This window comes from Anomaloglossus baeobatrachus, unplaced genomic scaffold, assembly GCF_048569485.1.
Source record: "Anomaloglossus baeobatrachus isolate aAnoBae1 unplaced genomic scaffold, aAnoBae1.hap1 Scaffold_2952, whole genome shotgun sequence".
Classification (NCBI taxonomy): Eukaryota; Metazoa; Chordata; class Amphibia; order Anura; family Aromobatidae; genus Anomaloglossus; species Anomaloglossus baeobatrachus.
In genome coordinates this window covers 51,052-78,540 of record NW_027442394.1, presented here as the reverse complement: position 1 = coordinate 78,540, position 27,489 = coordinate 51,052, and positions in this window count along the sequence as shown.

The window sequence follows — 27,489 nt, the reverse complement described above, 5'->3', positions numbered from 1 at the left end:
GTAGCACGATGGGGAGTGCGCAGCATGGGGGATGTAGCACGATGGGGAGTGCGCAGCATGGCGGATGTAGCACGATGGGGAGTGCGCAGCATGGTGGATGGAGCACGATGGCGGGTGCGCAGCATGGGGGATGTAGCACGATGGGGAGTGCGCAGCATGGGGGATGTAGCACGATAGGGGATGTAGCACGATGAGGGATGTAGCACGATGGGGGGTGCACAGCATGGGGGATGCAGCACGATGGGGAGTGCGCAGCATGGAGGATGTAGCACGATGGGGAGTGCGCAGCATGGGGGATGTAGCATGATGGGGTGTGCGCAGCATGGGGGATGTAGCACGATGGGGGGTGCGCAGCATGGGGGATGGAGCATGATGGGGAGTGCGCAGCATGGAGGATGGAGCACGATGGGGAGTGCGCAGCATGGGGGATGGAGCACGATGGGGGGTGTGCAGCATGGGGGATGGAGCACGATGGGGAATGCGCAGCATAGGGGATGGGGCATGATGGGGGGTGTGCAGCATGGGGGATGGAGCACGATGTGAGGTGCACACCTCCCCCCAACATATACACACACACACACACACACACAGACAGGGAACCACAAACACCGCCATACACAGACACCCACACACACAGACAACGCTGCACACACACAACACACAAACACCGCGGCATACATAAATATACGCACATACCGCACAACACACACATTGCACAAAACATACCTCCCCCCAAAACACACCACACCCACACAAACCGCGCAACATACACACACACAACGCGACAGACACACAGCGCTCCACAAACAACGCAACACACATACAACACCGCTCTCACCCCCCGCCACACCCAGACAACACCCAGAACATGTACAGCCCCTACACAAACACTTGGTAACTACACACAACAACATCTATATATATATATATATATATATATATATATATCTATCTCTATATCTATATCTATAACAAAAATCATACATGAACTACACAATACGTAAATTCTAGAATACCCGATGCGTAGAATCGGGCCACCTTCTAGTAAATTATAAATATAGTGTAGGGACCCCCCTTATAGAGATTTGCCATGACGGGGCAGGGGGGCTCAAATCATTGATCAATTATTTGCCAAAAATCTCATTGAATTGTCACAGTAGGAATAAATTTGTGAATATTACACTTTTTACCTTCTCATTGTTGCATGCCACTCATAAGCAGTGCTGGCTCCCCTCCTTTTTGCATATATATATATATATATATATATATATATATATGTGTACACAGTTGTGTTTAACCCCCTTCTGCATTAGGATGTACATTTTCATCCTGGGAAGGCATCTGCATGGGAAGTGGGCTAAAAAGCTGTATTCTATCCGCTCTGAACAGATACCAGTTATATTATATAGACGGTACCTATGGTATTGCAGTATATAGTATAAGCCTTTAAACAATCGCAGGTTTAGTTCCCCTTTGGGGACAAATATACAATGTAAGAAATAAAAAAGATTGACTTGGAGTTGATCTTAAGTGGATCGATCCACTCATAGCTACTGTAAAGTGGTCCTATGACACCCACCAGAGTGTATGTTAAAAGAGTATTCCACTCTTTTGTATTTAAACTGGCTAGAGGGAAAGAATCGTTAAAATAAACATGTGCTACTTGCCTGCCACTACGGTGTTTTTACCACTCGCAGGAAAGATCATGAAATTGTTGATAAACCGATACACAAATTTTTAAAGAAGTTTTAAAACATTTTCACAATACTATGGACAAGCTACTATGCTAAGCTACTATGAACAAGCTGCCACCACAAGAATATCTCATTAATGTATATTCTATGAATAAAAAAGATAGGGCGCTCCTGTGTGGGATCTTAAAGCACAGAAATATGTGCAGTGTGAGGTGCACACTCACCTGATAGTGTTGTACAGCAGGTACAACACTGTTAGTAGTACTGGAGGGGGAATCGCAGGTTTACCGCTCCTTGTTAGCAGGGATCTCGTCCTCCTGGCTCGCAGGACTCTGCTCACAGACCTGAGGAAGGGGGAGGTTTGTATCCCCGAAACGCGTAGTGTCATATAAATATGTAATAAATCTATATCCCATTAACCTCATCACTACCCTCTCTGAGCAGCGCAGCGATACCGTGAATTTTTCCATTATTCCCTAATGTATATTCTACATTTTGTTTCAGCTCCAAGGACCAGCAACTCTCCAAAAATGTACTTACATAACAAAGGTAATAATAATTATGCCACCTATGGAGCCACACATGTTTTGCCTCTCTGTCGAGGAATTTGTGTATAGTGGAGTATTAATTGAAATAATGAAAATAGCTATGTATAGTGATATAAACAAATAAAGTAATTTGTATGGATTAGGATAAGTCAGTTTTAGGGGGTTCGCATGTATGTACCATATTTCCGAAAATAAGACAGGGTATTATATTATTTTTGGTTAAGAAAGGCGTGCTAGATATTTATTTAAGGGGATGTCTTATATTTCTTTGCTTTCTTTGATGAGAAGGGTCGAGCTGTGCTCTTTAAAGGAATCTGTCAGACTTTTTTGTGTACCATACTAATACCTAATATCCTGAAATAAGACTTGTACAGCACTTTCAGGATATGTAATTTTTATTGCTGTATTTTCCCCGGTTGTGTGGCTGTAAACCCCGAAAAATGCATAGTCGCGCACCGGCTGGTAATATCAAATGAATATTCACCCCTTCCACTGCCCATAATCCTGCCCACCCTTCTGCTCTGGCATCAGTGATTGGGTGCAGTCAGACTGCCGAATTACTTGCTCGAGTATCGCATCACAATCCTTGGACTGGCCGTCTGCTCTCCTGACCGGAGCATGACAGCATGTATTGCTATGTAGATGTCACTCTCAGGTCAGGAGAGCAGTTGGCTAGGCCGAAGACTGCGATGTGATCCTTGAGTAATACAGCAGTCTGACTGTACCTAATCACTGATGCCAATGCATAGATGGGTTTGATTATGGGCTGGGAAGTGATGAACATTAATTTTGCATTTATAGTCAGCGCACGACCATAAATCCTCTGGTGCTTACAGCAACACAACAGTGCAACATACAGCAATAAAGGTTACATATCATGAAAGGGCTGACAAATCCCTATTTCAGGATACTATTAGTATGGTACGCAAAAATAAACAGCTTATTTTTTGGAGTAGGGCTTAAATTTTAAGCATAGTCCAAAAAGCCTGAAAAATTCTGCTAGGGCTTATTTTCAGGGTAGGTCGCTCTTATTTTCAGGAAATTATTACCCCCCATTATTTATATAAAATGTTGATAACCTGATGTTGATAACATCAACCCCATATCTGCAAGTTAATAGTTTTTTGACATGGCAGGTTCCCTTTAAGCTACTAAACAGAGTTGGAAACTCCTAATTGCAAAGTCATGTTTGATGCAGCAGGGGCACCCCCCAAAGTTCAACTTTTCTCCTGGCCATCTAATGCAGTACCAGTAAGAATTACAAATTAGCAGTACCCCTTATAACAATGAAACAATTATGCATCTCCTGCAGGTTAATCGTGTTTTTTTACATGACTGGTTCCCTTTAAAATATGGTCATAAACTACAATTAAGGTCAGTTTAATGTCTGAAACGCGTCAGTGTTTCCTCATCATGCTAAGGACTTTTATGCGCTTGTATTAAGAAAATTCAATAAAGAGGAGAAATTTTCAAGAAATTGGAAGTGCCAGTATTCGTCCCTATCTTTATAAGATATGGTCATACGTCATTATATTCAACTAGTGAGCTTAAAAAGGTGCACTGAAAGTACGCCTCTGACGAATATCTGTCAACGACACCCATAAAAGAAAAAAAAAGTACTATAGATTTTTGCATACAATTGTGCTAAAATGATTGTCCATTACTTACTGATTCTTAGGATAGGTTTCGAATATCATCTCCGTGTTGGTCAATACCTGGCACTACCACCACCACCACCACCACCACCACCGATCAGCTGTTCTTAGCTTAGCCAGATGTAACCAGTGAACAGAACAGCACAGCGCCACCCCTGTATAGTGGTCATTGTAGAGAACTGCAGCTGTTCTTAAATAATAGGAGCTTAGCAGCAGCTTTTGGCAATGGCCATTAACAGTGAATAGAAATGAAGAACACAGTTGTGTACACTGTTTACATCTGGGTGTTCCCAGAGCTGATAACAGCTATGGAGGGGGTACTTGGTTTTAACCCCTACCAATCTGATAGTGGAAAACTCCTTTAATATCATAGTCAACTTTACTTATCAGTACAATTCTTGGGAACATTATTCTACTACCGTGCCATGACTATGTGTATTATACCTGTGCATAAGGGAGACCAAATAATCATTGAATTTCATGCTCTTAACTTGCTAATAAAGGTTCAACATGGTGAATGGTCCCATTTTGTGTGGAACTCATTGGTTACTTATTGTGCCCCTGCATATTCATATGTAAACATTATTCTTCTCTAATGTCACTCTTCTCTTATTTTCTGCAGTCTTATTCAGCATCTTTGTGGTTTGGAAATTACTATGGTAAATTAATGAAGAATGCTACAATTCAGAATGAAAATGTGTATTGTACTGCATACAAAAGAATAAATTGTAATTACAATCCACCCCAAGTATAGATATTTTTGCATGAATTTGCCTATAAAGAGACACAATATACATATTTATCACTAAAGTGAGTACACCCCTCACATTTTTGTAAATATTTGATCTTTTCATGGGACAACACTGAAGATATACCATTTTGATACAATGTAGTGTACAGCTTATATAACAGTGTAAATTTGGCGTGTCCTCTAAATAACTCAACACACAGCCATTAATAAATGTACACTCAAAAGTCAACAAGAGAAAAATTCATATCTAGTGTAAAAACATAATAGAAATAATGAAACTGTGTGTAATACTGACCTGTGACAGGTTAGGCACTATATACACATAAACTAAAAAAAGAGAATGCACAAAAAAATGTCACAATTGCACAAACCCAATAAAATTGCAAGAATTATTAATATACAAAAAATATTTAAATTGCTTTAAATTGCACTGGACCAATTATAATATTGCACTGGAAAAACACATTGGATGAGCCAAAATGAATAGTGATATATAATGGGGGCAAAAGAAATTATAGTAAAAAAGAGAAAATACTAAATCACACCATAAATTGTATTGCATTGACCAAATATGTGAATAACAATATGTGCAATTTTTTTAATATATATTTTGCTTATCTTGTTCCAAAAATATTTTTTCACCAGTTTGACAATTATATTTGGGTGTGGTGCCACCTTGTGGCTATTTGTGGTATTCCCATTAATTGTTGTATATTTTTAATGTTACCGATTAGCTGCAGCAGACGATATCGTAGCTGCAGCTAATCGGGGTAAGATCAGCTGTTCCCCAGTCATGTTGTGACTGCGCGTGCTCCCGCGGTCATAACGAGATCTGAAGAAGTTAGGGCACATGCGCCGCCCTCTCAGGCACAAAACTGGGTAATGCGGGCTTCAGAAACACGGCGCCAGAGATAAGCGCTATGCGCAGGCGCCAACTCCGACGCCGTGTTACTGAATAGAGAAATTTGCATACAGCCAGAGAGAGGGAGGAACAGGCGGCGGGGGGGAGGAATCATGTGCATAAACCACCCGGATATTATCAGCAGAGGTGCACACGTCAATCAAAAAGTGGATGAATTTTCAAACTTCATAAACTTGGTTTTCACAGACTAAACATCAGACCTGCCCACTAATGGTATGTACATCCTGTGCCTGATAGTTCCAGTACTGCACTGGCTTTACCTTATATACCAAAATCTTGATGTTTGGTTCCTTTTAAGAAAAATTAATTATTTTATTCTTTTGTTGTTTTTTTAATGCACATTCTTCTCCTTAATTGAATACACCGACATGTCTAAACCGCTAGCAACAAAAATGAGTACCCCTAAATAAAAATGGACAAATTGTGCCCAAAGTTTCAATATTTTGGGTGACCTCCATTATTTTTAGGTACTGCCTTAACGCTCTTGGGCTTGGAGTTCACTAGAACTTCACAGGAACTACTGGAATCCTTTTCCACTCCTCAATGACAACATCACTGAGCTGGTAGATGTTAGAAACCTTGCGCTCTGCCACCTTGCATTTGAGGATGCTCCACAGATGCTCAATAGGGTTTAGGTCTAGAGACATGATGGCCAGTCTAGCACCTTTACCCTCAGTTTCTTTAGCAAGGCGGTGGTTGTCTTGAAGCTGTGATTGGGATCGCCCTGTGGCCCAGTTTCCGAAGGGAGGAGATTGTGCTCTGCTTCGGTACAGTCCCTGACAGACGTTCTGTCGCTTATCCATGTTATGTAAATAAAAGCTTATAACCTGACTTTAAATTCATCCATTGTTTTTATAAATTACTCTTTTGAAAGCTGAAAACCTCCCAAGTTTGGTTTAGGTTATGAAAATAAAGTTGCTGCAAAGCTGAAATATTGATCATTTAATGAACACAAAAAGGTCAGATTTTGGCAAGACAAAAGTTTTGTCGCCTACAGAAAGTAATGTGAAATTCAAACAAATAATTAACTTCTAATACAAAGATATGTTGCATTACATTGGTGAATGAAGTTGTGGTGCTATTAGAGCCATATTTAATATTTTGTGTGACTTCCATGAGCTTGAATGTCTGCATTCATATGGTTCAACAATGATTCATGCAATTTATTAATGAAGTAATCAGTAATAGCAAAGAATGCAGTCTTACATGCCTCCCAGAGTTCATCTAGATTCTTTGGTTTTGTCTTCCAAGCTTCCTCTTTCATCCTACCCCAAACATGCTCAATGAAGTTCATGTCTAGTGACTGGTCTGGCCAGTCCTTGAGCACCTTGATCTTCTTTGCCAGGAGGAACTTTGTTGTAGAGATGGATGTATGAGATGGAGCACCATCCTGCTGCAGAATTTGACCCCTTTAATGATTGGGAGAGGTAGCTAATACTTCTTGATATTTTAGGCTATTGATATTGCCTTCCACCTTGCAAATGTTTTGCACACCCCCATACTGAATGTAACCCCAGACCATGATCTTTCCACCACCAAACTTAACTGTTTTCTGGATCCATAAGGTCTCCAGTACGTCTCCTGCAGTATTTGCGGTGGCTGTGGTGTAATTCAACTGATGATTCATCTGAGAAATCCACCTTCTGCCACTTTTACAGCGTCCATCTGTTTAGCAGGTTGTGGGACTTGGCAAATTCCACACTTTTTTTAATTGCCTTTTGTTTAGTGCTGGCATCTGGGCACTGATGACATGGAGGCCATTTCGAGACAGAATCCTACAAACTGTTCTAGTTGACACAGGGACTTGAGGTGACCAGGCCTTTTGGAGCTCTGCTGCAGTGGAAGACGGGCTGGCTTTGGATTTTCTAACCAACAAACGTTCCTCCTGAGAAGTTGTCTTGCGGCATCTGCCGGACCTGGGCTTGTCAAAAATATCTCCAGTCTCTTCAAATCTTTTTGTAATTGTTTGTACTTGACACTGAGACACATTAAAGGTGCCAGCCACTTCTGCAGTGGATCTGGTCTTCAGCCTCTTGATAATCAAGGCTTTGGTCGCAAGGTGGATTTTTCGCACGTTGTCTGAGGTCAAGTTGCAGTTCAAGTGAAGATCTGGGGTGATGGGTTTCTTTTTATACACACCCACTAATTAACCGAACATTTAGTGAGCACAGGTGAGGATGTAAACTAAGATTGGGTGCATTATATGACAAGGAGACAAAACTTTTGTCTTGCCAAAATCTGACCTTTCTGTGTTCATTAACTGATCAATATTTCAGCTTTGCAGCAACTTTATTTTCATAACCTAAACCAAATTTGGGAGGGTTTCAGCTTTCCAAAGAGTAATTTATAAAACCAATGGATGAATTTAAAGTCAGGTGATAAGCTTCTATTTACATAACATGGATAAGCAACAGAACTTCTGTAAGGGACTGTAAGTCAAAGTACATGTTAGCATTCATGATTCCCTCAATGAACTGTAGCTCCCCACAGCCGGTAGCACTCATGCACACCCAAAACATGATAGTACAACCACTATGCTTGACTGTAGGCAAGACAAACGTCTCCTTGTACTCCTCACCTGGTTTGCCACCACACACTTCACTATGTGAAGCAGAGCAGCGCTGGTCAGCTGGATTTTTGGAAGAACCTCACAATGTGTGTACACTACAAATGGGTCTCAGTATTTTTTTGTACAATGTAACCTGTTACCAGTTGATATTTCTAGATTTTATATCAAGTTGTAAAATAAAAATTCTTGAAGTCTAATTTTTTTTTCTAGATGTCTGCTCATCTGTTTCTTTTTTTATATAATTTATAGTTGATCACAAAACAAATCAAATGGATGTATAAAATACAAAAGTCATGAACCAATGTTAGGAAATAGTGTAACATTGCTGTATATAGCACAAGCAATAATCGCAGGTTCAATTCCCCTACAAGAACTAACAGATACAGTAAAAAACTGTTTAAAAATTATATAAAAGTTGCCCCATTAACAATTAAGAAATAAAAAAACTACACATATTTGTTATCATTGTATCATTAAAAAGTCTGCTCTATTATAATTAATGTGCAAACACTGTGGAAAAGGAGCGCAATAGGGTCTTACCCGACAAACAATTGGGGTGTGATAACAAGAGGTTACTCACCAAGTGTGGTTGTGAAAGTCACAACCACTCTGCAGGCATCTGAAATAGGTCAAAGGCAGCAGTCATCCCTGTAATCGGTGAAAAATATGTGGAGAGTGGATGTTTAAAAACCGCGCCAAGGACCACTCATGAAGGAGATGAATTTAACGTGACTTTATTCCATGTTCAGGTCAGACCTGAACATGGAATAAAGTCACGTTAAATTCATCTCCTTCATGAGTGGTCCTTGGCGCGGTTTTTAAACATCCACTCTCCACATATTTTTCACCTATTATAATTAATGACGGACAGACCAGGACTGTTAAGGTCCAGATCCACGTGGGTTCAAAAAAACCCAAGCACCGACCCCGGAGTTCTCAGGGAACTCCGGTAAAGATCAGGGTCCGGCCACCTGGGTAATTAAAAAAAAATCTAAGCACTTTATAATTACCGGTGTCAACGCGGCTATACACTGCTTCCAAGGCCGCTCACTCTACTTCCTGGGCCACTCATTATCTTCATGCATATGCACTGCTTCCCCCGCCCACCAGCAGTCTGGGCATCTCTGGTTGCAGTCAGACAGCGCCCCCACCCTGAGTGACAGCGTGTCTGTTACTAATCAGAGGTACTGTGCGTGTGTCTATATTGATGTAAAAATAAATAAAAACACTGAAATATTGTCCTCCCATATTATGATACCCAGAACAGATAAAGCCTTCAGCTACAGGCTGCAGCCCCAGCCGTGCACTTATCTTGGCAGTGTATCAAAATAAGAGGGATCTCATGCGTTTTTTTAAAAAAAGATAAACAAATAAATAATTAAAGAAGCGACGTGCAGTTGCCCCCAATTTTGATACCTAGCCATCATCAAGCTAAACAGCTGGGGGCTGGTATTCTCAGCCTGGGGAGTCCCATGGTTATTAGGCCCCCCAGCCTAAAAAAAGCAACCTGCAGCCGTCCAGGATTGTCGCATCCATTAGATGCAACAATCCCAGAACTTTACCCCGCTCATCCTGATTACCATGGAGAGTAATCAGGGGTTAATAATAGCTCACAGGTGCCACTAAGCCCTAGATTAGTAATGGGAGGCATCTGAGATTGCCCCCTTTACTAGTTTGTCAGTGAAAAGAAATAAACACAAACACAAAAAAATCCTGAATTTGCAATAAAATACAAAAAAAATAATTCCTCTTTCATCCCTTTATTAACCTCAAAAACAGGTCCCACAATTCTAGCTCTGCTACATCTAAACTGACAGTGCGTTGGATAAGACATAACCACCTGTTGTGAGATAAACAGATTTATCTATAATAGATTACAATATGGTAACAAATATATGAATCAAAATACAGATTTTTTTTATATATATATATATATATATATATATATATATATATATATATATATATATATATATATGTATATATATACTGTATATACAACATAATAAATATTGTCCACAAAGTACCTGCAATCACTCATTATATTACTGTTAGTCTTCTGATGCTGGGTGGAACTATGCTGAATACATATACAAAGTGCAAATACTTCAATTAATTTCAAATGGTAGTGCCATATAGCGCTGAATATGTTATTGGAAAAATAACATTTTTTTTATTAATATAAACTGCAACTGCTCCTACCACAAATCACTAATTTTTGAGTATTAAATAAGCACCCAATGAACAAATATAAATATTTCACTAGCAAAAAACTGGAAAAAATTGCATATTATAAATAAGCACCACCATTTAATATCCAGTGAGAATTCATATCATGTAGATGCCTAATAAGCACCAATTAATTGCAATCACCCACTACTGGAGTATTATCTATGGATGGACATGTCTCTCAACGTGGATACTGTGACAGCACATTGCTGAAAATAATTAAATATTAAAGGTATGTACCACCATAAAATAACCAGCACCATACCTCACAGTTCCATATTGGGATACTTTTGTAACCCCATGATAAATCCTAAATTGGAATGAACACCAGACAAACATAAATGATAAATTTGCCATAATGTGGCTTCCACTGGAAACTCCCTGATGCACGTTTCGTTCGGACACATCCTCAGAAAGAAACATTGGGACTGGGAGACATTTCCATCCATAGATAATACTCCAATAGTGCGTGATTGTAAGCCTGATTGCAATCAATTGGTGCTTATTAGGCATCTACATGATATTAATCTCATTGGATATTACAGTCCTGCTCATCATTATTGGCCCCCATGAAGTTTAAATACATGATGTGGAATATCTCCTGAAATAAATCAAGTGAAACAGCTTTTGTGTATACAGCACTTATGTTAAATACAAAAGAGCAAATGATAAACAACAATTTGAAATAAAAAACAGTGGGAGGGAAAAATAGAAAACCCTAAAGCTGCTGTGACACTGGTATTGGCACGCTTTACATTATATAAGTATGAAAACACATTTTGACTCTATATGGGGTAAATCATAAATGACAATCACTTGTGATAAATTTTCGGTGCCCATGTGACATGAATTAACCAATGAATAATAGCTTCAGAGTTTTAAAACATGGTAGGCCCTGTTCCTTTGTCACAATGATGAAGACAAAAGAGCTGTCTGAGGATATCAGGACTGCAGCTCACAGAAATTACCAAGAAAAACTCATCAAAAATACCTTTTATTAGTAAATTTAAAATGAAGAACAATACAGGTGTGCATCAATATAATAAACAAGATAAAATTGGCTCTAAATATTGGTACCAAATAAGGAATCAGTGAAGAGAAGAAGGGGAAAGAAGGGGGTCTACACAAATGGGAAAAGATCCCTAAATTACTCATGTTACCTTATAATACTCGTAATGCAAAGGAGCATAAAGAAGCAAAGCGTAGCCCCTATAAACCTCTATTTTTACTATTGATAACCAGCTTCAGAAAATCAATACATTCTGTTTAATGTGTATATAGATGGTCCGTATAGTCCAGTTAATACCGTCCGTCTTTTCTGGTGCTTTTACTTATATTAAGTTAAATGGTCAAATCTTCCAAAGGTCATAATTTCCTTCTATCAAAGGTTCTAAAGGGATAGGCAACACCAGTAATATCCTAAAACATTTCCTCTCTAGCTGTCCCAATAGTGCTTTGAGAAAGTATTCGGCCCCCTTGACTTTTTCAACCTTTTCCCACATTTCAGGTAAAGTAAAGGGGACGAATAATATTGCACGCCCCAATTTTCAGTTTATTCTTTTTTACAAAAGTTTAAAATAAGAAATAAATTTTGTTCAACTTCACAATTGTGTCCCACTTGTTGATTCTTCACCATAACATTAACTTTTTTATCTTCAAACATAAAGATAAAAAAGTTAATGTTATGGTGAAGAATCAACAAGTGGGACACAATTGTGAAGTTGAACAAAATGTATTTCTTATTTTAAACTTTTGTAAGAAAGAATAAACTGAAAAGTGGGGTGTGCAATATTATTCGTCCCCTTTACTTTCAGTGCAGCAAAATCCCTCAAGAAGTTCATTGAGGATCTCTGAATGATCCAATGTTGTCCTAAATGACTGATGATGATGATAAATATAAGCTGAAATTTGCTGAAAAAGAACCCTGCAAACATTCAAGAGCTTGAACAAACTGCAAAGGGAGAGTGGGAGAAAATACCAGCTGAGAAGTGCAGAGGCTTATGGATGGCTACAAGAAACGTCTGGAGGCGTGCATCAATCCCAAAAGGTGTGCAACCAAGTATTAATCAGGGGGGCCTGTATTGCTGTACCTGCTGTTTAGTTGGTCTCTTCTTTGAAATTGCAACATGTAAGTTGACAAACAATGTTTTATTATTGTATTACTTTGGACCACCAATTAAAACGTCCTGAGGATATAACTTTGGTACATTTCCATTTATTTCTGGAGATATTATACAATCTATGAAAAACATTAAGGGGTGCCAGTAGTGGTGAGCGGCATTGTATATGGTGGTGCTTATTTATAACTAGCTGTATTACCCGGGCGTTGCCCGGGATAGTAACTATCTCTCTTCGAGTTTCTGTCGGTATCTGTCTGTCTGTCTGTCTCTGTGTGTCTGTCTCTGTCTGTATCAGTTTCTCTGTCTGTCTCTGTATCAGTCTCTCTGTCTATCTGTCTCTATCTCTGTGTCTCTATCTCTATGTCTCTCTCTTTCTCTGTGTCTGTCTGATTCTGTCTGCCTGTCTCGTTCCCCGTCTGTCTCCTTCCAGGGCTGTCTCTTTCCCCGGCTGTCTCTTTCCCCGGCTGTCTCTTTGCCCGGCTGTCTCTTTCCCTGTCTCTTTCCCCGGCTGTCTCTTTGCCCGGCTGTCTCTTTGCCCGGCTGTCTCTTTCCCTGTCTGTCTCTTTCCCCGTCTGTCTCTTTCCTCTTCTGTCTCTTTTCCCTTCTGTCTCTTTTCCCTTCTGTCTCTTTCTCCTTCTGTCTCTTTCTCCTTCTGTCTCACCACCTGTCTTTTTCCCCTTCTGTCTCTTTGCCCGGCTGACTCTTTCCCCGTCTGTCTCTTTCCCTGTCTGTCTCTTTCCCCTTCTGTCTCTTTCCCCTTCTGTCTCTTTGCCCGGCTGTCTCTTTCCCCGGCTGTCTCTTTCCCCGGCTGTCTCTTTCCAGGTCTCTCTCTTTGCCCGTCTGTCTCTTCCAGGTCTGTCTCTTTCCAGGTCTGTCTCTTTCCCCGTCTGTCTCTTTCCCAGTCTGTCTCTTTCCCCGTCTGTCTTTTTCCCCGTCTGTCTCTCTCTTTCCCCGTCTGTCTCTTTCCCCGTTTGTCTTTTTGCCCGGCTGTCTCTTTCCCCGGCTGTCTCTTTCCCCGGCTGTCTCTTTCCAGGTCTGTCTCTTTGCCCGTCTGTCTTTTCCAGGGCTGTCTCTTTCCAGGTCTGTCTCTTTGCCCGTCTGTCTCTTCCAGGGCTGTCTCTTTCCAGGTCTGTCTCTTTGCCCAGCTGTCTCTTTCCCCTTCTGTCTCTTTGCCCGGCTGTCTCTTTCCCCGGCTGTCTCTTTCCCCGGCTGTCTCTTTCCAGGTCTCTCTCTTTGCCCGTCTGTCTCTTCCAGGTCTGTCTCTTTCCAGGTCTGTCTCTTTCCCCGTCTGTCTCTTTCCCAGTCTGTCTCTTTCCCCGTCTGTCTTTTTCCCCGTCTGTCTCTCTCTTTCCCCGTCTGTCTCTTTCCCCGTTTGTCTTTTTGCCCGGCTGTCTCTTTCCCCGGCTGTCTCTTTCCCCGGCTGTCTCTTTCCAGGTCTGTCTCTTTGCCCGTCTGTCTATTCCAGGGCTGTCTCTTTCCAGGTCTGTCTCTTTGCCCGTCTGTCTCTTCCAGGGCTGTCTCTTTCCAGGTCTGTCTCTTTGCCCAGCTGTCTCTTTCCAGGGCTGTCTCTTTTAAGGTCTGTCTCTTTCCAGGTCTGTCTCTTTGCCCGTCTGTTTATTTGCCCGTCTGTCTCTTTGCCCGTCTGTCTATTCCAGGGCTGTCTCTTTCCAGGTCTGTCTCTTTGCCCGTCTGTCTCTTCCAGGGCTGTCTCTTTCCAGGTCTGTCTCTTTGCCCAGCTGTCTCTTCCAGGGCTGTCTCTTTCCAGGTCTGTCTCTTTCCAGGTCTGTCTCTTTGCCCGTCTGTCTCTTTCCAGGGCTGTCTCTTTCCAGGGTTGTCTCTTTGCCCGACTGTCTCTTTGCCCGACTGTCTCTTTGCCCGGCTGTCTCTTTGCTTGGCTGTCTCTTTGCTCGGCTGTCTCTTTGCCTGATTGTCTTTGTCTCTATCTCTCTGTCTCTTTCCCCGGCTGTCTCTGTCTGTTTCTCTCTATCCGTCTCCCCAACTTATTACCTCACACATCGGCTTTTTTACTAACAGTTTTTGCTCCTATAGCAACCACTGACAGTTGCTATTAATAGCCCGTATCTCCCAGCTCCATTCAGATTAATGGAAGCAGGATTTTGGAGACTAACTGTAAAGCGCGGGGTTAAATTTACCCGTCCAAACATAGTCTATGACGTTCCCTGAGTCACATGAAGCCTCTGTGCAAAATTTCGTGATTGTAAATGCGACGATGCGGATTCCTTTAGTGGACATACATACATACAGTACATACACACACACACACATACACTCAGCTTTATATATTAGATAGATATACAGTGTTTTCCAGTTTTGTGCTAGTGAAGTCTGTATATTTGTTCATTGGGTGCTAATTTAATACTCACATATTGGTGATTTGTGGTAAGAGTATTTGCAGTTTATATTAATTAAAAAAAATCAATTTTTGGTTATTTTTCTAATATAGGAATAGCATATTCAGCGCTATATGGCATTAATATTCTACCCATTTGAAATTAATTGAAGTTCTTGCACTTTGTATATGTATTCAGCATAGTTGCACCCAGCATCAGAAGACCAACAGTAATATAATGAGTGATTGCAGTACTTTGTGGGCAATATTTATTATATATAAAAGCACTGGTAATTAAAATATAACCTTTATTGTTATCAATTAAAATATTAAATTAACCCAAACAAGTGATACCACAAAGTAATTTAGCACAAAATTCAAATTAGATGTACACGAGATAGACTCCAGGGGAGTTATTTAGACTTTCTTCTCAATGCTCCCAATATACTCATGTGTATCCAAATAGGATTAAAGTGACATTGTGCAAAACCGCTTTTCTCCCATAAATGCACTTTTGCCCAGAGAATATCACTCTTGTAAAGTGGCTATGTGCAAATAAATATAGACAATTGACCATGTGAAAAAATTCACTATGGACACTGATATATAATCAGACTGAGATAAAAACGGTTTAAGTGATGATTGTGCTCAAAGTGCAAAATAGTGCAATCAATGGTAGCAGTGGGATTTTTGCTCACCATCTATCCCACCGCATACCAATGAAAATGATGTTGCCTTACAATTTTAGGGGGGGGGCGACTTTCAAACACCACACAATACCCCAGGTAACACCAATATTACTCTACGTCCTCCTTCCCGACGCGTTTCCTCAGTAGTGATTCATCAGGGCAGTTGGAGGCTATACTATCAGAGGCATGTTGAGCTGACAATTACAGACCAAGTCATACCTTGGAAGGTGTGATACTTATATAAACTATTGTGCCGCCCACTTCATTCATTAGTCCACACCGGATAATCAGGCTAAATGCCTGATTACCGGTTCATATAACGGTGAGACGCCCATATTACGTGTCACACACGGGTCAGTGACAGCGGGTAACCTCAGTGACACCTCAGCAGATCGCGCTAGTCACCTCAGTTGCTGCTTGGAGGTGACCGGAGCGGCGGTGTCTTCTGCAGCTCCTGTCACCTTCATGCTGGAAGCGACGCTGGAGGTCCGTGGATGACGCCGGACATGGAGGGCTTTTTGGGGCTTATTAAATTGGTAATGAGGGAATGTGTTTGTGTTTTTTATTTCTAATAAAGGATTTTTTCATGTGTGTGTGTTTATTTACTGTAACTTACATATTAATCATGGAGGGTGTCTCATAGACGCCTGACATGATTAATCTAGGACTTATTGGCAGCTATGGGCTGCCAATAACTCCTTATTACCCCGATTTGCCAAAGCACCAGGGCAAATCGGGAAGAGCCGGGTACAGTCCCAGAACTGTCGCATATAATGTATGCGGCAATTCTGGGCGGCTGTTGGCTGATATTGTTAGGCTGGGGGGCTCCCCATAACGTGGAGCTCCCCATCCTGAGAATACCAGCCTTCAGCCGTATGGCTTTATCTGGCTGGTATTAAAATTGGGGGGGACCGCACGCCATTTTTTTTAATTATTTATTTATTTATTTCACTGCACAGTATAGACCCGCCCACCGGCTGCTGTGATTGGGTGCAGTGAGACACCTGTCACTCAGCGTGGGGGCGTGTCTCACTGCAACCAATCATAGGCGCCTGTGGGCGGGGAAAGCAGGGAATACGAGATTGTTTAATGAGCGGCCGGCTTTTTCAAAATAGTAAAAGCCGCCGGAGCAGTGAGAAAGCCGTGCAGTGCCGGGGATCGGTGAGTATGAGAGAGGGCTGTCTAACTTCAGTCACTCGGGGGATTAGTGGTCACCGGTGAGCCCTTCACTGGTGACCGCTAATCAGGACGCGACACAGACAGAGCCGCAGCATGACAATCGGGTTAAGTTCACCCGAGTTCATTCTGATCGTGCGGCTCTGTCTGTGTCTGCTGTCATCTGCCATTCAGCTCTGCTACATGGCTGTCTGTGTCTGCTGTCAGCGGCCATGTAGCAGCGCTGAATGGCAGATGACATAGTAAAAAATACGCATTACACACGCATTACACACGCATTACACACGCTTGTAAAATCTCAGAAATAGCATCGCACTTGCGTTGCACTCGCACCTAACGTGAACTAAAATCATCCGAGTTTTTTTCAGCCCAGTCGGACCGATTTTACTCGCATAGATGTGTTTCCACCCTATGGGAGAAAAGCGGTTATGCACAATGTCACTTTAATCCTATTTGGACACACATGAGTATATTGGGAGCATTGAGAAGAAAGTCTAAATAACTCCCCTGGAGTCTATCTCATGTACATCTAATTTGAATTTTGTGCTAAATTACTTTGTGGTATCACTTGTTTGGGTTAATTTAATATTTTAATTGATAACAATAAAGGTTATATTTTAATAACCAGTGCTTTAATATATTCTGATAAATTGGTAATAAGGTTTCTATCGCAATATTTATTATGTTGTATATATGAGAAAAAAATTCAGTATTTTGAATCATATATTTGTTACTATACTGTATGTAATCTGCCCTGGTATATTGTCTCATCATCCTTCTCCAAAGGTTTTTTTTATTTTTTTTTTATTGTTATCCCTGTTATGTGTCACATAATAAGATAGAGAAAATAAAATCCTGTATTTTATCGAGTCATGGTGTTTTGGATGTATGTATTGAGCGTGACACGTTATTTGTAGTCAGTGTCTAGGAGATTCACTGCTATATCAGGTCTCAGAGCACAAACATCTAATTGTGTTTATATTAGGGTATGTGCGCACGTTGCTTTTTACCTGCTTTTTACCTGCTTTTTTGCTGCTTTTTCTTCTGCGCTGTTTAATGCCAAAATGGATGTGTTGTTCTATTCAAGCAAAGTCTATGGGAATTTGGGTTTCTTGTTCACACTATGTTATTCAAAATGCTGCCTTTTTGTGGCAGAACTTTGGTCAAAAACTCAGCTTTTCAAAGAAGCAACATGTCAATTGTTTTTGCCATTTGGGTTTTGCACTGCAAAGCTGAGTTTTTGACCAAAGTTCTGCCACAAAAAGGCAGCATTTTGAACAACATAGTGTGAACAAGAAACCCAAATTCCCATAGACTTTGCTTGAATAGAAGAACACATCCATTTTGGCATTAAACAGCGCAGAAGAAAAAGCAGCAAAAAAGCAGGTAAAAAGCAGGTAAAAAGCAACGTGCGCACATACCCTAAGACACACTGACTAATTAGCTACTCATAGTTACATACTTAGGTTGAAAAAAGACCTAGGTCCTTCTAGTTCAACCTTTCTCCACCAGTTATGTATTTTGTCCCTATAGCGGGCTTTACACGCTACAGTATATCTTACGATGTGTCTGCGGGGTCACGTCGTAAGTGACGCACATCCGGCATCGTAAGTTATATTGTAGCGTGTGACAGCTACGTGCGATTGCGATTGAACGTTAAAATGTTCATCGCACGCACGTCATTCAATTCCTAAAAATTGAACGTGAGGTTGTGCAATGTTCCCGAGGTACCACACATCACAGTGTGTGACACCCCGGCAACGATAAACAGATCTTACCTACGTCCCGCCGGCAATGCAGAAGGAAGGAGGTGTGCGGGATGTTTACGTCCCGCTCATCTCCGCCCCTCCGCTTCTATTGTCCGGCTGTCGCGTGACGTCGAACGTCCCTCCGGCTACAGGAAGAGGATGTTCGCCACCCACATCGAGGTCGTATGGAAGGGTAAGTACGTGTGACGGCAAATAATCGTTTGTGCAACACGTTCAACAAATTGAACGTGCCACACATACGATGGGGGCGGGTACGATCGCATACGATATCGTATGCGAAATTGTAACGTGTAAAGCAGGCTTAAGTCATTTATAACAGACAATGTTGTGTGTTCTGAGGAAATCAGCCAGCCCTTTATTAAAAGCTGTTATACTATCTGCCATTACTACCTGTTGTGTAGGGCACTCCACAGTCTACTCTATAGTTGAGTAATCAATTCATAGTGGACGCATGTTATTCTCTATCTGAATTATGTGAATAAGTAGCCTATGTTATTGCTGCACAAGAAATTCCTATTATCATTGCAATCCCAGCTTTTTTGCTTTACATACAATGATCAATTTATTTCCTGGAGTATTGTAGCACAGAGGTAGTCATTATATGTATTGTTTACGGCATTATACAATAAATGTAAAAGCAATTAAACTATGCCTGCTCTAATCTAAGCTCTCCCTCCTATATGCAGCATGCTGAGCATCGCACCACCAGGTCTCATGTAAGACCCCATGACGCGATGTGGCCGGCCAATTACAGCAATGCCAGTAGCTAACATGGCTACAGCATTAGGCTAAGTTCACATATCTGGTAATCCGATAGAACAGAGATCCGTTGTGAGAAAAGTTCTGCAAACACAACTTTTTGCCCTTTTTGAAATAACTGATGTCTGCCAGATCTGTTTTTTAAACATTGGAGTCTATGGAGAACGGATCCATTAATGGATTGCGATTTAGTTATCCATTATGTAACGGGTCTATTTTTTTCTTACAAGATCCATTTCAAATGGAAGATAAATAGAAATCCATTAACGGATTCGTCCTCCATACAATCCAATGTTAGAAAAACGGATCCAGCAGAAATCATTTTGCCAACGGATCTCTGCAGTATCTGGTCTAATGGACAACTACAGGACATGTGAGCTCAGCCTACTGCGTTGTTGATTGGCTAACAGCTGCACAATATGTAGGGCGAGGATTTGAGCATGGCACCCAAGTACCATTACACGTGCCCATCACTAGAGGTGACTCTCCCAGGAGACAGGGTGGGGAGTGGTGAATTTGCCGGACCCCCTTGCTCTATTTAGGGTCTAGGGATAACGATGATCACTGCGCACTCACCATCTTCCAGAAGACGCGCTGTGGGTGATGCTGGAGGGCAGCACATGAAGCTGTGGTGCAAAATCTGGATCTGGACATTTTCTCCAGAACATCCCCCCTTTCTGGACAGCTGAAAATGGCTCTGGGTTTCCCACATTTCTGTCTGGTGGAAACGTGACACTTTCCAGGGGCTGGGTGGTCTCTCCTTTTATATGGCTGCCTCCTGTTCAGTGACAGCTGGCAGATAGTAATAGAGGACAAGATGCATTGTGCTAACAGAAGCACTCTCTGGCCACCATTACTTATGAGGGCGGCATATATCTGCACGAGGAAAGCATATATCTGCACGAGGGAGGCATATATCTGCACGAGGGCGGCATATATCTGCACGAGGGTGGCGTATATCTGCACGAGGGCAGCATATATCTGCGCAAGGGCGGCATATATCTGCGCGAGGGCGCGGTATATATGCGCGAGGGCGGCGAATATCTGCACGAGGGCAGCGTATATTTGCGCGGAGGTGTATATCTGCACAAAGGAGGCGTATATCTGCACAAAGGAGGCGTATATCTGCACAAGGGAGGCGTATATCTGCACGAGGGCGGCGTATATCTGCACGAGGGCAGGGTATATCTGCACAAGGGAGGCGTATATCTGCACGAGGGAGGCATATATCTGCACGAGGGTGGCGTATATCTGCACGAGGGTGGCATATATCTGCGCGAGGGCGCGGTATATATGCCCGAGGGCGGCGTATATCTGCGCGAGGGCGGAGAATATCTGCGCGAGGGCAGCGTATATTTGCGCGGAGGCGTATATCTGCACGAGGGAGGCGTATATCTGCACGAGGGAGGTGTATATCTGCACGAGGGCGGCGTATATCTGCACGAGGGCGGGGTATATCTGCACGAGGGAGGCGTATATCTGCACGAGGGAGGCGTATATCTGCACGAGGGAGGTGTATATCTGCACGAGGGCGGCGTATATCTGCACGAGGGCGGCGTATATCTGCACGAGGGCGGGGTATATCTGCACGAGGGAGGCGTATATCTGCTCAAGGGTGGCGTATATCTGCACGAGGGCGGGGTATATCTGCACGAGGGAGGCGTATATCTGCACGAGGGCGGCGTATATGTGCGCGAGGGAGGCGTATATCTGCGCGAGGGAGGCGCATATCTGCGCGAGGGAGGCGTATATCTGCGCGAGGGAGGCGTATATCTGCGCGAGGGAGACATATATCTGCGCGAGGGAGGCGTATATCTGCGCGAGGGAGGCGTATATCTGCGCGAGGGAGACGTATATCTGCGCGAGGGAGGCGTATATCTGCACAAGGGAGACGTATATCTGCGCAAGGGCGGCGTATATCTGCACGAGGGCGGCGTATATCTGCACGAGGGCGGCGTATATCCACACGAGGGAGGCGTATATCTGCGCGAGGGCAGGGTATATCTACACGAGGAAGGCGTATATCTGCGCGAGGGAGGCGTATATCTGCGCGAGGGCGGGGTATATCTGCGCGAGGGAGGCGTATATCTGCGCGAGGGTGGCGTATATCTGCGCGAGGGAGGCATATATCTGTGCGAGGGAGGCGTATATCTGCACGAGGGCGGCGTATATCTGCACGGGGGCGGGGTATATCTGCATGAAGGAGGCGTATATCTGCACGAGGGTGGGGTATATCTACACGAGGAAGGCGTATATCTGCGCGAAAGTGGCGTATATCTGCACGAGGGCGGGGTATATCTGCACGAGGGAGGCGTATATCTGCACGAGGGCGGGGTATATCTGCGCGAGTGAGGCGTATATCTGTGCGAAGGAGGCATATATCTGCACAAGGGAGGCGTATATCTGCACGAGGGCGGCGTATATCTGCACGAGGGCAGGGTATATCTGCACGAGGGCAGCAATATCTGCATGAGGGCAGCGTATATTTGCGCGGAGGCGTATATCTGCACGAAGGAGGCATATATCTGCACAAGGGAGGCGTATATCTGCACGAGGGCGGCGTATATCTGCACGAGGGCAGGGTATATCTGCACGAGGGAGGCGTATATCTGCACGAGGGAGGCGTATATCTGCACGAGGGCGGGGTATATCTACACGAGGGAGGCGTATATCTGCACGAGGGTGGCGTATATCTGCACGAGGGTGGCATATATCTGCGTGAGGGTGGCATATATCTGCGCGAGGGCGCGGTATATATGCGCGAGGGCGGCGTATATCTGCGCGAGGGCGGCGAATATCTGCGCGAGGGCAGCGTAAATTTGCGCGGAGGCGTATATCTGCACGAGGGAGGCGTATATCTGCATGAGGGCGGCGGATATCTGCACGAGGGAGGCGTATATCTGCACGAGGGAGGCGTATATCTGCACGAGGGAGGTGTATATCTGCTCGAGGGTGGTGTATATCTGCACGAGGGCGGGGTATATCTGCACGAGGGAGGCGTATATCTGCACAAGGGTGGCGTATATCTGCGCGAGGGAGGCGTATATCTGCGCGAGGGAGGCGTATATCTGCGCGAGGGAGGCGTATATCTGCGCGAGGGAGACATATATCTGCGCGAGGGAGGCGTATATCTGCGCGTGGGAGGCGTATATCTGCGCGAGGGAGACGTATATCTGCGCGAGGGAGGCGTATATCTGCGCGAGGGAGGCGTATATCTGCACAAGGGAGACGTATATCTGCGCAAGGGCGGCGTATATCTGCACGAGGGCGGCGTATATCTGCACGAGGGCGGCGTATATCTGCGCGAGGGCGGGGTATATCTACACGAGGAAGGCGTATATTTGCGCGAGGGCGGCGTATATCTGCGCAAGGGCGGGGTATATCTGCGCGAGGGAGGCGTATATCTGCGCGAGGGTGGCGTATATCTGCGCGAGGGAGGCATATATCTGTGCGAGGGAGGCGTATATCTGCACGAGGGCGGCGTATATCTGCACGAGGGCGGGATATATCTGCACGAGGGAGGCATATATCTGCGCGAGGGCGGGGTATATCTACACGAGGAAGGCGTATATCTGCGCGAGGGAGGCGTATATCTGCGCGAGGGCGGGGTATATCTGCGCGAGGGAGGCGTATATCTGCGCGAGGGTGGCGTATATCTGCGCGAGGGAGGCGTATATCTGTGCGAGGGAGGCGTATATCTGCACGAGGGCGGCGTATATCTGCACGAGGGCGGGGTATATCTGCACGAGGGAGGCGTATATCTGCACGAGGGTGGGGTATATCTACACGAGGAAGGCGTATATCTGCGCGAGGGTGGCGTATATCTGCACGAGGGCGGGGTATATCTGCACGAGGGAGGCGTATATCTGCACGAGGGCGGGGTATATCTGCGCGAGGGAGGCGTATATCTGCGCGAGGGAGGTGTATATCTGCGCGAGGGAGACATATATCTGCGCGAGGGAGGAGTATATCTGCGCGAGGGAGGTGTATATCTGCGCGAGGGAGACATATATCTGCACGAGGGAGACGTATATCTGCGCGAGGGCGGCGTATATCTGCACGAGGGCGGGGTATATCTACACGAGGGAGGCGTATATCTGCGCGAGGGAGGCGTATATCTGGGCGAGGGTGGCATATCTCTGCGCGAGGGAGGCGTATATCTACACGAGGGAGGCGTATATCTGCGCGAGGGTGGCGTATATCTGCGCGAGGGAGGCGTATATCTGCGCGAGGAAGGCGTATATCTGCGCGAGGGAGGCGTATATCTGCGCGAGGGAGGCGTATATCTGCGCGAGGGAGGCGTATATCATCTGCGCGAGGGTGGCGTATATCTGCGCGAGGGCGGGGTATATCTGCACGAGGGAGGCGTATATCTGCACGAGGGAGACGTATATCTGCGCGAGGGAGTCGTATATCTGCGCGAGGGAGGCGTATATCTGCGCGAGGGAGGCGTATATCTGCACGAGGGCGGCGTATATCTGCACGAGGGAGGCGTATATCTGCACGAGGGCGGGGTATATCTACGCGAGGGAGGCGTATATCTGCGCGAGGGAGGCGTATATCTGCGCGAGGAGGCGTATATCTGCGCGAAGGTGGCGTATATCTGCACGAGGGAGGCGTATATCTGCACGAGGGCGGGGTATATCTACGCGAGGGAGGCGTATATCTGCGCGAGGGCGGCGTATATCTGCACGAGGGAGGCGTATATCTGCACGAGGGCGGGGTATATCTACGCGAGGGAGTCGTATATCTGCGCGAGGGAGGCGTATATCTGCGCGAGGGAGGCGTATATCTGCACGAGGGCGGCGTATATCTGCACGAGGGAGGCGTATATCTGCACGAGGGCGGGGTATATCTACGCGAGGGAGGCGTATATCTGCGCGAGGGAGGCGTATATCTGCGCGAGGAGGCGTATATCTGCGCGAAGGTGGCGTATATCTACGCGAGGGAGGCGTATATCTGCGCGAGGGAGGCGTATATCTGCGCGAGGGAGGCGTATATCTGCGCGAGGGAGGCGTATATCTGCGCGAGGGCGGCGTATATCTGCGCGAGGGCGGCGTATATCTGCGCGAGGGAGGGGTATATCTGCACGAGGGAGGCGTATATCTGCGCGAGGGAGACGTATATCTGCGCGAGGGAGGCGTATATCTGCACGAGGGCGGGGTATATCTGCGCGAGGGAGGCGTATATCTGCGCGAGGGAGACGTATATCTGCGCGAGGGAGGCGTATATCTGCGCGAGGGAGGCGTATATCTGCGCGAGGGCGGCGTATATCTGCGCGAGGGCGGCGTATATCTGCGCGAGGGAGGCGTATATCTGCGCGAGGGAGGCGTATATCTGCGCGAGGGAGACCTAATAAATATGTACAAATATATCAGAGGGCCATATAGAGATCTCTCCCATGATCTGTTTGTACCAAGGACTATGACAAGAACAAGGGGGCATTCTTTTCGATTGGAGGAAAGAAAATTCCTACATCAGCATAGAAGAGGGTTCTTCACGGTAAGAGCAGTGAGGCTCTGGAACTCTCTTCCTGAGGAAGTGGTGATGGCCAACTCACTGAATGAATTTAAGAGAGGAATGGATGCATTTCTTGTTAGCAAAAGTATAGAAGGTTATAAATAGCATAATCTTACAGGTAGATAGAAGAGCGACCTAGATTATTGGAGGAATGGGGGGGGCTGCAATACCAAGACAGGTTATTAAACTTGGGGTTAGTTAGTTAGGAAAAACAAAGGCTTAGGGGGATCTAATCACAATGTATAAATATATGAGGGGACAGTACAGAGACCTTTCCAAAGATCTCTTTACACCTAGGCCTGCGACTGGAACAGGGGGCATCCGCTAAGTCTTGAGGAAAGAATGTTTAATCATAATCACAGATGAGGATTCTTTACTGTACGAGCAGTGAGACTATGGAGCTCTCTGCCGTATGATGTTGTATTGAGGGATTCACAAGTAAAATTTAAGCAGAGCCTGAACGCATTTCTTGAAAAATATAATATTACCAGTTATGTATATTAGATTTTATGACAGGGTGTTGATCCAGGGAACTAGTCTGATTGCCGTATGTGGAGTCAGGAAGGAATTTTTTCCCCATTGGAGCTTATTTGACACATTGGGGTTTTTTTGCCTTCCTCTGGATCAACATGTTAGGCTACAGGTTGAACTAGATAGACTTAGAGTCTCCCTTCAACCTTAAAAACTATGAAACTATGAAACTATATCTGCGCGAGGGAGGCGTATATCTGCGCGAGGGTGGCGTATATCTGCGCGAGGGAGGCGTATATCTGCGCGAGGGAGGCGTATATCTGCGCGAAGGTGGCGTATATCTACGCGAGGGTGGCGTATATCTGCGCGAGGGAGGCGTATATCTGCGCAAGGGAGGCGTATATCTGCGCGAGGGAGGCGTATATCTGCGCGAGGGCGGGGTATATCTACACGAGGAAGGCGTATATCTGCGCGAGGGAGGCGTATATCTGCGCGAGGGCGGGGTATATCTGCACGAGGGAGGCGTATATCTGCGCGAGGGTGGCGTATATCTGCGCGAGGGAGGCGTATATCTGTGCGAGGGAGGCGTATATCTGCACGAGGGCGGCGTATATCTGCACGAGGGCGGGGTATATCTGCACGAGGGAGGCGTATATCTGCACGAGGGTGGGGTATATCTACACGAGGAAGGCGTATATCTGCGCGAGGGTGGCGTATATCTGCACGAGGGCGGGGTATATCTGCACGAGGGAGGCGTATATCTGCACGAGGGCGGGGTATATCTGCGCAAGGGAGGCGTATATCTGTGCGAGGGAGGCGTATATCTGCGCGAGGGAGGTGTATATCTGCGCGAGGGAGACATATATCTGCGCGAGGGAGGCGTATATCTGCGCGAGGGAGGTGTATATCTGCGCGAGGGAGACACATATCTGCACGAGGGAGACGTATATCTGCGCGAGGGCGGCGTATATCTGCACGAGGGCGGGGTATATCTACACGAGGGAGGCGTATATCTGCGCGAGGGAGGCGTATATCTGGGCGAGGGTGGCATATCTCTGCGCGAGGGAGGCGTATATCTACACGAGGGAGGCGTATATCTGCGCGAGGGTGGCATATATCTGCGCGAGGGAGGCGTATATCTGCGCGAGGAAGGCGTATATCTGCGCGAGGGAGGCGTATATCTGCGCGAGGGAGGCGTATATCTGCGCGAGGGAGGCGTATATCATCTGCGCGAGGGTGGCGTATATCTGCGCGAGGGCGGGGTATATCTGCACGAGGGAGGCGTATATCTGCGCGAGGGAGACGTATATCTGCGCGAGGGAGTCGTATATCTGCGCGAGGGAGGCGTATATCTGCGCGAGGGAGGCGTATATCTGCACGAGGGCGGCGTATATCTGCACGAGGGAGGCGTATATCTGCACGAGGGCGGGGTATATCTACGCGAGGGAGGCGTATATCTGCGCGAGGGAGGCGTATATCTGCACGAGGGCGGGGTATATCTACACGAGGGAGGCGTATATCTGCGCGAGGGAGGCGTATATCTGGGCGAGGGTGGCATATCTCTGCGCGAGGGAGGCGTATATCTACACGAGGGAGGCGTATATCTGCGCGAGGGTGGCATATATCTGCGCGAGGGAGGCGTATATCTGCGCGAGGGAGGCGTATATCTGCGCGAGGGAGGCGTATATCTGCGCGAGGGCGGCGTATATCTGCGCGAGGGCGCCGTATATCTGCGCGAGGGAGGGGTATATCTGCACGAGGGAGGCGTATATCTGCGCGAGGGCGGGGTATATCTGCGAGAGGGAGACGTATATCTGCGCGAGGGAGGCGTATATCTGCGCGAGGGAGGCGTATATCTGCGAGAGGGAGGCGTATATCTGCGAGAGGGAGGCGTATATCTGCGCGAGGGAGACGTATATCTGCGCGAGGGAGGCGTATATCTGCGCGAGGGAGACGTATATCTGCGCGAGGGAGACGTATATCTGCGCGAGGGAGGCGTATATCTGCGAGAGGGAGGCGTATATCTGCGAGAGGGAGGCGTATATCTGCGAGAGGGAGGCGTATATCTGCGAGAGGGAGGCGTATATCTGCGCGAGGGCGGGGTATATCTGCGCGAGGGAGGCGTATATCTGCGCGAGGGAGACGTATATCTGCGCGAGGGAGGCGTATATCTGCGCGAGGGAGGCGTATATCTGCGCGAGGGAGGCGTATATCTGCGCGAGGGAGGCGTATATCTGCGCGAGGGAGGCGTATATCTGCGTGAGGGA